This window comes from Anarrhichthys ocellatus, unplaced genomic scaffold (assembly GCF_004355925.1).
Source record: "Anarrhichthys ocellatus isolate YVR2014 unplaced genomic scaffold, GSC_Weel_1.0 scaffold43, whole genome shotgun sequence".
NCBI lineage: Eukaryota > Metazoa > Chordata > Actinopteri > Perciformes > Anarhichadidae > Anarrhichthys > Anarrhichthys ocellatus.
Genome location: NW_022280073.1, coordinates 1,332,144 through 1,347,121, shown reverse-complemented (window position 1 = coordinate 1,347,121; position 14,978 = coordinate 1,332,144).

Below are 14,978 nucleotides of genomic sequence, written 5' to 3'. Positions count from 1 at the left end.
AGTGCCGTCCTACTACAGTTGAACCACCTCCTAATAACTTCATTATGACACCACAGCTACAGGTTATTATTTGTTTCTAGGGGTGTAACAATACACGTATTCGTATTGAACCGTTCGGTACGAGGCTTATGAACCGAACAATACGTTTGAATAATACTAGTGCATTTGGAAAATGCAGAAGCTTAAATTGTGGGAAATATAATGTTTTCGGTGGACTGCGCTCAACCTGGCAACATGCTGTCTGACACTGCCTCCCCGCAACCACTAAAGCAATCGACACAATCCACATTTCTCCAGACCATAATTCTTGCTTTGTAAAAGAAAACAAAACCCCAAACAGAGAATGAAATGTCCAACCCTAACCCCACGCATGACGGGATGCTTCGCCATTAGTCAAAATCAATGTAATTAACACAATGACTACAAACTCACAAGAACCAGTCACATATATGACAACAAAGCATGACAAATCAATCCAGCAACACTGCAGTGCTAAAATACGCAGTAGTAAAGCTACTGCAGATGTAAAAACACAAAAGCACTTCACTTACCAAAGCTGCTGTTCACTTAAAGACAAAGTCCATCCTTCTTTCTTAGATTACAAAGAGTTCAATGAGGCGGTTGTACAGAACATCGGTGCGGTTCAGGTCCAGCCAGAGGTCCAAACAGTAGCTCCAAACAGCTCCAAACACCAAGACACTCAGCGGCAAATGAAACACATTCTTAGCCATAAAATGTGCAACACTTCTCCAACGCTGTCAGCCAGGAATACCGTTTGTACAAATCCTTTTCCTGGCTGGGTCAGGGCTGCTCGCTGTGGGGTTGGCCGACCCTTTCTTACGATGTCCAGTATTTCTGGAAATGTCCTTCTTGAGAAATCTGTTTCTCCTCCTCCTTCAGCCATTTAGTGTTAAAAAAAAAAAAGCTACACCAAGCAAAACGCTAAAAATGTCATGTCAATGTCATAACTTCTTACATATCTTTCAACTTGAACTCTTACTACTACTAAGTTCTGACCACTGACCAATCACACCGCACGTTAATCCTGACGTACTTGTAGGCCACCTCGGTAGCTCTGGCATGTCAAAGAATACGCCCAACATGTCAAACTAAAGATCTGATTGGTTGAAGATTATGACAATCAACAGTATCGTCCCCATTTACTTTAATCTGCAAAGTCTAGCGGACCTCGGGCCTCTCTTCATACTTAGAGACATTGAGGTGAAATCTGATTGGATAAAAGCTCTACTTAAAACAAGCTGTGCTGGAAGCAGAGCAACTGAGGAAGACAGTAAGACAGCACAGGAGCAAAGCAATGTTGCTTTGCTCCTGTGATGGCCTACTAGATGGCCTACTGCTGTGGTAGGCCATCTGTAATGATCCGACTGCATAAGTGCCTCATACAACTCCACTTCAAATAATCCAAACATTCCCTACAAGTTGTACACAGACTCATTATATAGTTTACACAGCGGTGACAAGTGTGCGACAGCCTCTTTTCTGACCTGACAACACATTTGACACGATCCTATTTGTGACGTTGCAGATGGCGAGGACGGTGATTGAGAATTTATTCTCTCACAACGGTTGTGGCTCCATTTCTAGTGCTTTGTGAAAAGAGTGTTTTTTTATTTTTTTATTTAGGTGGGAAACCACACGCCACGACTGACATGACATCCTTGTCAACTGATGCTCTGAAAGCCGGTGAAAACACTCTTCTGAGCTTTTAATTAACATCAAGCTACTCCACTCACAGCCCTGTAGAGTTATACAGTGGGCTGTCATCACAAACGTCCTTAAATTATCATATGAAGCACATGTGAATATGCCCCTTTACAGCTGTTACTCAGACCTGATATTGATATGTGACAGCACATCATTCGCTATAACGGGAAGTGTATACAACAAATATTTTTGTGTAAAACAGCCCAGATTTCTTTTGCTACTTCACAGTGCAGTATGAGCCATTACCAGATCTAATAACCACATAAATCACTAAACTGTTTGTAGCGTGTAGCCGCGTTAAAAGCGAACAAACCTCTTCATTGTTGGAGAATCTTTTAACGGCCCTAATTACATCAAGCTATCGCACGGGCATTGTCGGCAAAGCCGCGGCAGAGGAGGCATTTGGGAGCGAGGAGGGTTGAAATGCAAAAAAGGATTACGTCAAACTGTTGCTAGTCCTTTTCGGGGATTAGGGAGGCTTAAAGTCAGGAGAGAACACCCCAAGGGTGTCTTCTCCTGTTCCGTGTGTGTGTGTGTGAGATGTCTGCTTGCACCCCAGACGGCACGCAACCAGGTACACACACACACACACACAAATGTATATATATATATATAACATATATATACCGCGCAAAACAAATCATCACTTTCATGTTAGGCTTCGATGTGCAGAGCCACACACACGCACCCACATGTGATGTAATCAAATCCCTCTGTATGTGCTGGTGTGCGTCTGTGTTATTGAGGTGTGAATAGGCTGCACCGGTGCTGATGCTGCCTTCGACAGGCTTAATCTGCGAGATGACCCCGCAGGGTCAAACCCATTCTCTCGGACGTGTCCCTTATTGTAGCAGGCAGTTTAGAGGCTCATCCGCAGTCAAGCCCAGTTAAAGCGTGAAGGATCCGAGGGGCTATCAGACAGTGTGGCCATCACATCACGTCTGCGTCTGTCTCAGAGAGAGAGAGAGGGACGGAAAGCTGGCCTGACAGCTGTCAGACACGTAGTGTAAAAGTGACAGGCCGGGAGGACAGACAGGTCGACGGAGAGACAGGCTGATTAATGAACAAAGATGCGCGGGTATAGCGATGGGCGGGCAATACACACGACGCACACAAGTGCGCAGGTGCATCAGTTGTAGCTGCAGTCCAGTCGGTTGTGTGCTGCAAGAAAAACAATAGAGATGACAGTGGAAAACACAGTGGAGAAGGGAGCCATTACAATGAATGATAAGCTCTTAATATGGGCCCTGGCAGACGCTGGAGTTTGCCCAGGTGCTGTTCTTTGTGAAAGTGTGTGTGTGTCTGCGTTCAGAATGTGCTTGCATTGGGACAATATGACAAAGTCATATACATGTGAGAAATGCTTTGTGTCCCATAGGCCGCCACACCTCCCAGCACAGTAAATATACTATAACACTGAATCACAATCTACATCCCTGGAAATGCAGTCCGCAGTCAGATTTCATTCTCTTTGCTTTCCATCTTTTCCTCTGTCTTTCAGCGTTGTTTTGCAGTTTTTATCTTTTCCCCCTCCTTTCAGAGTAATGATACTGGTTCATTTTGGCTGGCCGCGGGTAAAGAAGCATCTGAGCCGAGGCATTAGTTTTCCCAAAGCCTTCCCTGATAGAGACAGATGGTGTCCATTTAAAAGGTCCCATGGAAGTGTGTTATTTCTGGTGGCTGCAAACACGCACAGATACTGAGACATGCTGGGAAACGTGCACTCGACGTGGATGTGCGCGCACAGCTCTGTCCGGGCACATGCAAACACACACGCAAACATGCAGAAACATAAATGTGTCTCTGTGTGTGCAGAGAAGCAGCGGGATACGGGGCATCTGTCTACCTTTGCTGCGTGTGAAAGTACAATATTGCGTCTTTCACGCTGCCCCGTTTTGGAAGCCGGGCGTATATATCAGGGTTTATGGAAGCCCCCCCCCCCTTCTTTTTTTTCCCAGCATTCGAGCTATGAAAATAAAGGCAGACGAAATTCTGCTGATGCATAAAATGAGGATGGGAAAGGCACACAGTAGCACCTGGTGGCAAAGCATCAATTGGTGGCTGTTAAATAGCTCCCTGTTTGTGCCAGCTGCTGCATTGTTGGACTGAGACAATATGAGAGTTCCAGTAGCAGGGCTCGCCACTGGTTCATCTGTGTGTGTGAGTGTGTGTGTGTGGCCTGACCTCAACCCCCCCTCTGGGCATTTTGGTGTTTTCTAGAGCTTGTGTGACCCGGCGAGGAAGACTTTCTGGATTCAGCTCACAGACGGTTGCATTCAAAGTCAAATCCCTCATACAAAACAGCAGGGTTTACCTGAGGGGACAGGTGGACCTCCCCCGGCCATCGGCTGCACTGAGCCGTCCTCTGTCAGCTGACTTTGGATCAGTGTGGCTGCTGGTGAATGCTGCGTAGACACAGGCGCCGTAGATGTGCGCTGTGCAGAGTTTCTCTGCAGGGGCCGTGGGAGGAAACGGTAATTGCTGTTTGGCAATGCGTGCTTTCACGCTCCATTGGTTTGTCATTTTTCAAAGTGCAATATTTTCCCTTTCCTAGTGTGATCCACACGAGAGCTCTCTCCACAGACAGTGGTTTGTCTCAGACTCATTCGCCACGATATTACTGATGATGGTGGTGATGATGATGATGATGATGATGCTACAAATGATCAATGTAAGGTCTTTGGTTGTCTGGCTTTTGGGCTTTTTTCAAAACAAATTGAATCAAACTCAAATTTCATCTGTATTGCACGTTATACAATGATGCAACCTACAGTTGTCTAGTTAAAAACAGTCCAACATAAAAAACAAGATATGCAACATGTCTTCTGGAAACTAAATTGCAACTGCAAAAGGTGTTTTTTGAAGGAACGCAATGCCACCATGATAACACTACATGATTTCACCCATTCACACACAATCATACAGTGATGGCGGAGGTGCCACCTGACCGTCATGAACCAAACTGATTCACTTTAATTCACAGTGATCGGGAGCAATTTGGGGTTCAGCTGAAGGGCACTTCAACATGTGGACTGGAAGAGCTGGGGTTGACCGATTGGAAGACGACCCGCTCCACCTCTGAGCCACAGTCCCCAGTTTATATACATACCTGAAGTTTCATTATAAGGCACTTATTTTATACCAAACCATGATCTTTTCCGAAACCTAACCAATTAGTTTTCCCTAAACCTAACCAAGTCATTTTTTTCCAAAACTAACCAAGTATTTTTTTTTTGCCTCAACCTAATTAAGTATTTTTTTGCTTCAACTTAACCAAGTATTTTTTTGCCGAAAGCAAATATTCCAACAGTATTGTAACCCAAACCGCATTCTTTTCCGAAACCTAAACAAACAGTATTATTTCAATTCACACGGTTAACCAGAGTCCTCCACCTTAAAACGCCTCTGCTTTGCTGAAGGCGTTGGCCGTGTCAGTGTCTGCTCAGTTTGAACCATTAAGCATTGACTAAGAGCACCTTATGCACCTCCACATTATGTTTTATCAATGTTAAATGACCCCTCCCCCCTCCCCAACCACACACTCATATCTCTCCTACTTTGCTAACTCCCCCCCCCCCCCCCCCACCACCACCACCTTCTCATTAGTGCTCCCCGACAACCCTCCAACAACACAGACTCTTCCTGTGCCCACTATTAATGAGGGAAGTGAGGATTCCTAATAAGCAGTTTTTCTTTTAATTAAAAAGTCTCCATAAATAATCACCCCATAATCCATCTGTCAGATTCCATCCAGCTCCTACTTAGTTAGACTCCAAGATTAGAGAACAGGGCAGGAGATGAGCCATGGAGGAAATATCTATCCATCTATCTATCTATCTGTCTGTCTGCTCTACTATCATCCATCCATCCATCCACCTCCACAGTGCGTCTCCCGGCAGCCGAGAGGAATATGCTAATAACGTTAGCGCGTGTTAATAATTGATGGTCATATAAGAGTTGGCTCATGCTTTGCTGATTCGGCAGTATTAGCGAAGGCGGCCGGCCGCCCTAAATGATTTATTGTGGCCAATATTCTTCCTGGAGGGATTTTGAATTCCTAACGAGGAAATATTCCTCCTGCGCCGGTGTGTATTTATCAAACAGTGAGCTGTTTTCTGATCTGGTCTTGGTTTCCACTGCGGAGACAATATACGGGCTACAATCACTGCTTACTCAATATCTCTGGGACTCAATTTCCTTTAAAACCAATTTTGTGTGATCTCTTCTGCACAGGGTTTGTGCTGCTGACATTTTGTTTTAAGCAAAGTAATCGTCACTGTCGATATTTTTAGCCTGGCTCTGTCCAGTAACCTAATACCATCCTTGAATTACATTTTCAGGACTTCATTTCATTATGTCAGATACACATTAAAAAGCCCACTATGAGCTATGAGCTTGAAAAGGGCGCATGTGACCAATAAGATGCCGGACCACAGGGCCCTGCTCTAGAAAAGTGGCTAATATGTTTGGCTGCGAGGATAAGCGTTGAACAATATGCAGGTGCAATGCATGTTTGTGTGTGTGTGTGTGTGTGAGCAGTCACTGGACACGGTCCTCCATTCTTCATCCCGTCGGTGCAGGTGTGTGGTGGAATGTGTGTGTTTAGCACTGTTACTGTGAGTAACGCCTCGGGTCGCTTGTGTTTGTTCACATGGGAGGGAGGGAGAAGGAGAGAGAGAGCACAATGAGAAACAAAGTCACACTCTGAAAAGAAAGTATGACTGTGAGAGTCATCATTTTCCTGTTGTCCCGCCGCTGCGTCCTGCATGTTTACGATACGCTTGTTTGCACAGAGAACAAAGGCATGCGAGTGATATTTAATGATCGTTAAAAAAAAGATTAGAAAAATGTTTGGTCAGTCACAGCTCCGAGAATGTCTCCTCTGTGTCGTTCCGTCCGTTGAATAAATGGTGTTTGCCAAAGGTGAAGTCCCACACTATGACACTGACTCATGAGTCGGTCTCACCTTTCAGTCACATCATGTAAAGAGTAAAGCTAGTGACACCTCACTCTGTTGACATGCGGATCAACTGGTACTATAGCATGTGGCTGAAAAATAAACCGGCTAGAAACAGTGGTTGACATAGGAAAGTGATGGATGTCGTGATAAGGACCTGGCCTACTACAATGAAGAGTTTTAGTGTGTGGGATAAACTCCACACATCTGCTTGCATTCGACTAACATAGAACGTTTTCAAGATGCTGATACTGATGGATTGAAGCTACTGCTAACTACTATAATATACAGAATTGTACTAAATTGCAGAACAGAAAGAGCCTGAGCAATATCTTTAAGGGTCACCCCACAGTTTTTTCCATGAGGCCCAAAGACACTTTTTCCCCATAGACTTATATTGGGAAAGTAACCATTAAAGTGGATAATTTGTTTTGAGATGAACGGGGCCCCGCCACCAACGCTGTATCCAGTTCTCTAACTGTAATGTATCCATGCTGAACAGTTGTATGTCAGTCGTGAGATTATAACCCTGATGCTGTCACAGTGATGTCATTGGGGTTATCTTAATTTGGGTTTGGAAACTACTGATTTATCTGAACAAGCCTGCCTTACAAACAAGGGTTTGGAGTTTGGAAGACGAAGTTGTTTACCAGGAAAAGCAGATCTAACAAAAGATTAATTTGCATTATGGAAAATGTAGGATGCAGAGTTTTTGGGAGCTTGGGATCCATACTCAGCACTCAAAACCAGGATACTTCCCACCAGCCTGCTTATTGGTTAGCGTTAGCATGCTAACACTACTGAGATGGGGAATATGGTTGACGTTATACCTGTTCAACATCTGCAATGTCATTGTGAGCATCTTAGCTCGGTTACATTGCATTTTGCTAAAAACACTGCTGGGCCTGTAGCCTCACAGAGTTGTTAGCATGTCTGTAGACTCATTCATTAGGTGACAAAGCATTATAAGTTATATGGCAACCCTTGACACTATTACTACCAGGACTACACCTCAACTACCACAGCTTGGTCCGGGGCCCTCTGTGCCTGATACCAGTGCCCCGAAACATCTGTATGAGACGCACATGATTTTACCTAACCACAACAGAGCCCATCCACGTCATTATTAGACACACAGAGCAACTGACGCAGTAAAAAGAGCGAGAAAGTCTGTGAAGAGGGGGTCCGAGTTGAGGATGGATGGGTCAAACAAACAGGACTTCCACCCAGGAAACCGTTGTTTGTGTCCCGTATGAAACCAACGTTTACTTATTTTACCTAAGTTTTGTTATGTAACTTACTTACTTACTGACCTTTTTTTTTTACGATGTCGCACAACACTTGCTTACTACTTCTATTAGAGGTACTCCTACTAATATTGCCACTACAACTACTAATACTGTATCAAATTAGTTTACTTCAGTAATTCCAGTCTAAATCTATAGTCTAATGGGCTTTTCCTTTGTGTGTGTGTGTGTGTGTGGTGGTAAAACCTGCTTGTCTTGCTCTGTCAGAACTTCCCAGCTTGTAATAACAGAGCACGTCCACCTCTCAGGCGTCACTGTATTCTTTGTTGAGTGAAACACAGCTGTGTTACAGTGGATGTAACCCAACACTAGATACACTGCACTCATTTCCACATTCCCACCTCTCACATTTCACCACAGATAAATAAGATTACACCCTAGACCACACACACACTGTACATATCCTTCTCCAGCTTCCAACACTCACAATACTGCTGCTCAAACGCAACAGTACAAAAGCATATCTACATATCTATCTGCACACACTGTGTGATTGCTTTTAAATGCACATTATCCGCACATACACACGCTCAGTGTTTGACCAAGGTTACAGGAGTCATGCCGGGCCCTCCCTCCACCCACACCTGTTCATCTCATCCTGACCCCACTCCAACCTGCCCTGGACTCAGCACCAGTCTACGAGCTGACTGACAGGAGCTCCATCTGTGACCTCCAAAGGTCATCACACTGCACACGGACAACTTTTTTTAGCAGCTCAGGTGGAGCAATGTTACCTTCATCAAGGATGGGAGGTTGTGTCATGGATGAAATCAGTGTGAAGGACACTGAAAATGCTGGTATGGTTACTGGCAGGTATTGGTTCATTTGCTTATCCACGTTGTAAAAATATTACCCATGTTTAAATCTTTTAGAGCTTTCTCGTCCATCTCCATCTTGCTTCACACTCACGCTGCAAACAGAAACACGTCCTCTCTCCCAACTCGTGAAAAACGACAGCTTGGTCAGCGGCCTTACGTTTCAAACAACAGCCCCTTTTAGACATTTCTGTGTAGTTGACATTAGTTTATCTGTTTGTTTTTTTGCTCCATATTTGCAACCATCTTAGTTTAGCATGTGAGCAAACATTTTGTTGTGAAGCGGAAGCTTCAAATAATGACCAAAACGGGTGAACCAAACAGGCTTCTGCACCCGACATCTCGTAAACACTGGCAACAAAGCACTGGACCTGTTACTTCCTTGTACTTCAAAATAAAAGCAGTTCCTGTTAACAGGTAATACTACATTATAATCAATAGCAGGTTTCTCATAATTCTCACATATTTACTGTCAATGTAAATCATTTTTTGACATTTCTTTTAAAACTATTTGAAACTAAACTTCACGAGTTACATTATTTCAACCCTGTCTCCTACAAAATGACATTCCCATTCAACTAAATTGTATTCTCTATTACGTTTCGAAGGAAACTTATTTTCTCCCGGACCAACTACTTGGTTATGTTTAGTAAAAACATCATGGTTTAGATGGAATTAGTTATACTACGTACTGTACTTGTTCTTTACATTCACACCAGGGAGCTGCAGAAACCCTAACTGGCTGCTGGAGAGTGATTCACTTAGCCAGCATAAACCAATAAGGAGAAACCCAACCCCTCATTAGATCTCTGATACCCATATTTGGCATTATTCTAATGGAGCTTGAGCATGAGCGGCCCCACTTAATCCTATGGCGTTACAAATGGTATTATTGAAGTGTGTGCACAGTTGCATCCATATTCATCTCTCAGAGGAATATACGTCTCAAAGTTGCATAATGAAATGTAACAATAGCTTTTGCCAAAATATGCAAATACCTTCTGTTTCCCATTCAGAATATGTTAATTCATATCCAGTAACCTGGTATCTGCAGTGTGCACAATGTGCCAAACTCTGTCCTACAATGTGTCCTATGGGTTTGATATGGGAGGAGGCGGTCTGAATGCGAATGCAAATACTGGGGCTGCTGTAAAAACAAAGTAGGGATTATGATTGGAGGAAAATAAACCTTGCCTGGACATAGAGTAATAATAGGACTTTTACTGTCCTGAGAAGAATCCTCACTCTGGCTCTGTTCAAACACTGGCTTTACATCGGTTGGGAGGCCGGTTTTAAAGTCGGTATTGGGAAAATATTAAATATTTGGGCGTTCCATTCAGCACTTGAGAGGCTGTACAACATCTGGTTTTCAGACCAATAAAGTAAAAAATACAAACGGATCCCAGATCTTTGCAGAAAAATCAATTTCCTATCTGCAGTGGGAACTGGGGGGTTTGACGGAGGGATATAACAGCAAGGGTCAGTTTAGTTCACTGCAGAAAAAGTTATTCAAACAAATACGGCCGCACTATAAACCAGTGGGATGTTTATTTGTGTTGAGATGGAAAGCCATTTCCCATCCAGCTCCCATCAATATTACATCCAGTGCGTTGTCTTTCCAGGCCTGACTAAAGGGAGGGGAGGAGTTTGGGACGAGAGTTCAGGAGAGGACGCCTGATGTGCCTTTTCACACTAGCAGTATATCTGAATAGTCTATGAAATGTCTATAGTAATATATGGAATAGTAATAATAACAATCATAATCATATAGTTATGATTAGATTAACTAAACTGGATGTTTGAAAGTGCAGAGAAAGCAATAACATTTCTTTAAGTTAAGAGTAGTATGCGCTTATATTTGCGGTGAATATGGTGCAAAACATGTCCACACACCTGTACCTGTACACACCATGGACAAAATTTGTACACCCGAAAATCCGAAAGTAAATTTGTGCAATGGGAGTTGCTCACTCGTACAATATTTTCCCACAAACACATATCTTTTCTAGGATTTCTTTCTGGCACAAACTATTATAGACTATTTTCAACAATTCCGCTGTCACAGGTGTTCAGCTGCACAAATACCTTCATAGAGCCTCATCTAATTTTGCTGCATTCAAATGCAAAAAGATCCAGAGGTAAAAAAAAGCCTATTTCTTAAGGTGTAATGCAGTGGCGACTGGTGGAAAAGTTTCTAGGTAGGGCCATCCTATCAATTTCAGCAAACATCCCAGTATGATTTAATGCAAAAAAATTAAAGTATCAAACACGCATTACTACTTTGCAGTTAAATAATTAACATTTATTCCAACACGCAAAAAAAGCAGTAAATAACACTTATATAATATAATATAACATGTTTATTTATTGAGATGCCCCTATGGACCTTGTTAAAGGAGGTAAAGATCAGGAGAAGTAAACATGAAGTGTAATTATGAATACTGATGTTAAATTAAGCTATGATGAGTTTTCACTGTTAATTTACCATCTCAATTAAATGTTGATGCCTCCATGACCAAGTTAAGCAGATGAGACTGAGGACAACTATGTAGAAGAAAAGATGTTCCCTTTGCCTAATATGTAGCTTGACAGAGTTCTCCATGTCTGTCCAGGTGTTCTCATGTTTCCTTACCTCCTCATACCTCACTCCCTAACTGTCCGTGCTGGATCCGTCCCCGTTGTTTTAAAAAGCTAAATACGTTATTAGCATGACGTCATCCAGCTAGCCAAACCTGTCTGGTGTACAGCTAGTACAGAAGCTTCGCATGTACAGCTTCCCTTTCCCGCTAGTCTGCTGTCTGATTGTGAGGTCAGGCTGATCTGATATCAGCTCTTTGGCCTGCAGGATCTCCGCCAAAGTTCTCCTCTCAAACGAGACTTGGGCCCAATCCCAATGTCCCCCCGAAAGCCTCAAACCCTAAACCCTCAAGGACTTACTGACGTCACCTGGTAAGTGGTTGAGTGTGAGAGACTGTGAGGGCTTGAGATGGTGTAAATAGGAATGGGACAACATATCACGTTACTATGACAACGTCCACAAATAAGATGTACAATTGTGCGTATTTATTTTATACTTTGTACTCCCTGATTTGAACCTCTTCCAGGCTCTTTCTCCTCACAAGATGAGAGGGAATTTCAAATAATTGATTTACTTGTTTTTTGTCAAAACAGCTTCAATGACAAAATCAAATATTTTATGAATAAATAAATAAATATCTTCTGATTTCATGTTTTTTTTGTTCCATATTTAACCCTTAATGTTTCTGTGTACATTTAATATTCCAGGCTGAACACATGTGAGCAGTCCTCTTTGTTTACCTTTTTTTTTATGTCTCCATGTGTCCACTGGTTACCAGTGTTTAACGTCACATTGCAATGATTTGTGGGTAATTCCCTTAGGCAAGGGGTTCATAAAGGGCTCAAGATATCTGTGAGAGAGCCCTCAAACACTCCATGATTTGACAGTGGGACAGTCCTAAACCCTCACGGACTTCGCGGGAGCGCGCCTCAAAGTCCGTGAATCCGTAAGGGGGGACATTGGGATTGGGCCTTGGAGGAGTAGTGCTCGCGCTCGCCTGTAGAGACTTCTCCTGACGAGAACGCGCAGCTAGGGGGACCAAATCGTTTTGGCCCCACGCTGAATCTATTTGAGGGTGCTAATTGGCTAAATTGTATGTCACTCATTTATATCTTTAATCAGCAATTGGCTAAACTGCTTCATAGACCCGCCTCTTTTGGGCCAAAACGATTTGGCCCCCCCAGCCGCGCGTTCTGAGACGTGTCTGCACACAGGCGGAGAGCACGAGCAGACGAGCACACAGGCGGAGAGGACAAGCAGGAAAAGCATATATTTTGGGTAGATATCAAATTTTACACATATTACTGGGTACATTCCATAGTTCAAAAACACAAATATCGACAATTTGTATAATTTATAATTATTATAATTTTTTTGTTTTTTGTTGTGTTGCTCAAGGTGGGGCCAGGCCCCATGGCCCTCTATTGGCCAGCCGCCACTGGTGTAATGGCATGTAAGCAAGCTGTTATAAAGTCTATGATCAGTCAATGAGCAATAGAAAGTTATCAGCCAGCTGAAATTTCCGTTCTCATACTCGGCTCTGCTTTCACATTCACACCTGCTCGTTCACTCCGCCTCCGTAACGTGGAAGGATTGCATACAAGGGTAGCAAAAGAGAGCTGAACAGGCCCACTGGACCCAGCGATTACCAGGTTCTGAACAGCAAACCAGAACGCCCACGGTCCCTCCTCTGATCCGAGCACCGCACACGCGGGACCAGCCGCTCGCTAATAGAGACATTTACACCTTGGTAAAAGTTGGCAGGTGTTACCCCACCGTTGTCGAGAGCAGACGCATGCCGGGCATCATTAGGCCCCGTGCCAAGCCTGATTTGGCTGCCAGCCTCGCTCGCTCATTCTGGTGTAAGGGCTGTGTGCATCTCTGTGTGTGTGCGTGTGTGTGTGTTGCAGCGGAGGAAAGTGTCCTCTGTTGTAGTGGCATGCTACGGAGGCTCCCTTGATGTGACGGAGAGCTCTGTTGATGTTGTATCTGATGTATGTGTCTACACAAGGGTTGGCAAATATGAAAATCACGAATCCTACCAACCTTCCACCAATGTTGTTCATCAGGAGCAAACTTATCAAATCCTGCAAGGAAGGCAAACGAGAACTAGCCCAGTGAGCATTTTTCTGTGGAAAAGACGTTCAGAATTGGTTGAAAAGTGAAAGTTTTTTCGCCGACTATTTGTAGTATAATTCTTAGTTTCTTAGTAAGCCTCTAAAATGATGATATATTATTATTAGCACAATGTAGAGGACGGGAAATTGTAGTATTGCAAATCACGTTGAAATCTGGTCTAAGCGTGAACGTTTAATCAACGTCTTCAAATAGTCGGCTAAAAAACGTTCACTTTTCAACGTGTTTTCAACGTCACCGTGTTTTCAACGTCATAATGCTCTCAGGTCAATATGTAGCAACTAAATACTTAATCATAATAACCCATCAACAGTTTCCACTTACAGGACAAAAGACCAAGTGACACAGGCAACAATTCATTTGTATTTATTAAGCACAATATAATTATAAACAATGTTCTTTATATATAACCATAATCTCTTTTTCCTGCTTTAAAAGTCGTTTTCAAAGCCACACAGGAGCCGGTTTCAGGAGATCTGCCATATTTTCAAGCTGGACATCTGTAAATAAAACAAGTATTAAAAAACATATTGACTTTTAGACCAGTTTTGAATCTCTTCACCGGAGACCATAGACGTCTTTTAAACGTGTTTTCAACGGAACGATGCTGACCTGGATATTACACAGTATATACTTTATATACTATATTTTATAACGTTGGGCTACAGGGACAGTCCACAAAGAAAGTGTCTCCAACATTAACTAACACACATGTCTAAGTTTACTGTTCATAACATGCTATCGCTACAAGCTAACATGCTAACACTACAAGCTAGCAGCCTCGCCCGCATGGTGAGCATAACATGATATTAATGGTATGGTAATGATATTTCGGTTTGCAATATTGGAATAAAGCAGTTCAAGTACTTACAGAGTACGTCGTTAGCGTGAAGCATTGTTTATTCCGTCAGCTCGTTCACCTCGCTCATCAACTCAGTAAGAGCTAGCTAGCTCAAACCGTACTGTGTTTCCAGCCGTCTCTAACTTGGAAAAATGCACAGAGTCCGTGCGCATGCGTGTTCCAGCAGTAAACAGAGTTGTATTTTACGTGAACATACAGACATAATGTGCTCTGCTCTCATTATGATGTCCTGGGAGCTTCTTGTTGACAGCACATATAGTTCCATATTTACAACGTTTTATATGAAACATTAAATGCGTTGAAATCACATCTTCGTGTAGACCACATATCACCGGCCAGCGTAATATGATTTTGGAGAAATACGTTTAAAGTAATTAAATCGTGTCTCTTTCAACCTACAACTGAACAAACCATCAACATTTTAAAAGAAATTGGTGTTTTGTGACACGTTGATATTGTAACCGTAATTTAGCCGGTTGAAAAGACGGTGAAAATACGTCTTAAGACGTTCAGACCCCATTTTAACGCATTTTCAACCAGAAATCAACGTTGAAATCCGGGTTAGTGCTGCTCACTAGGCTCAGTCTCATCTGCTTAA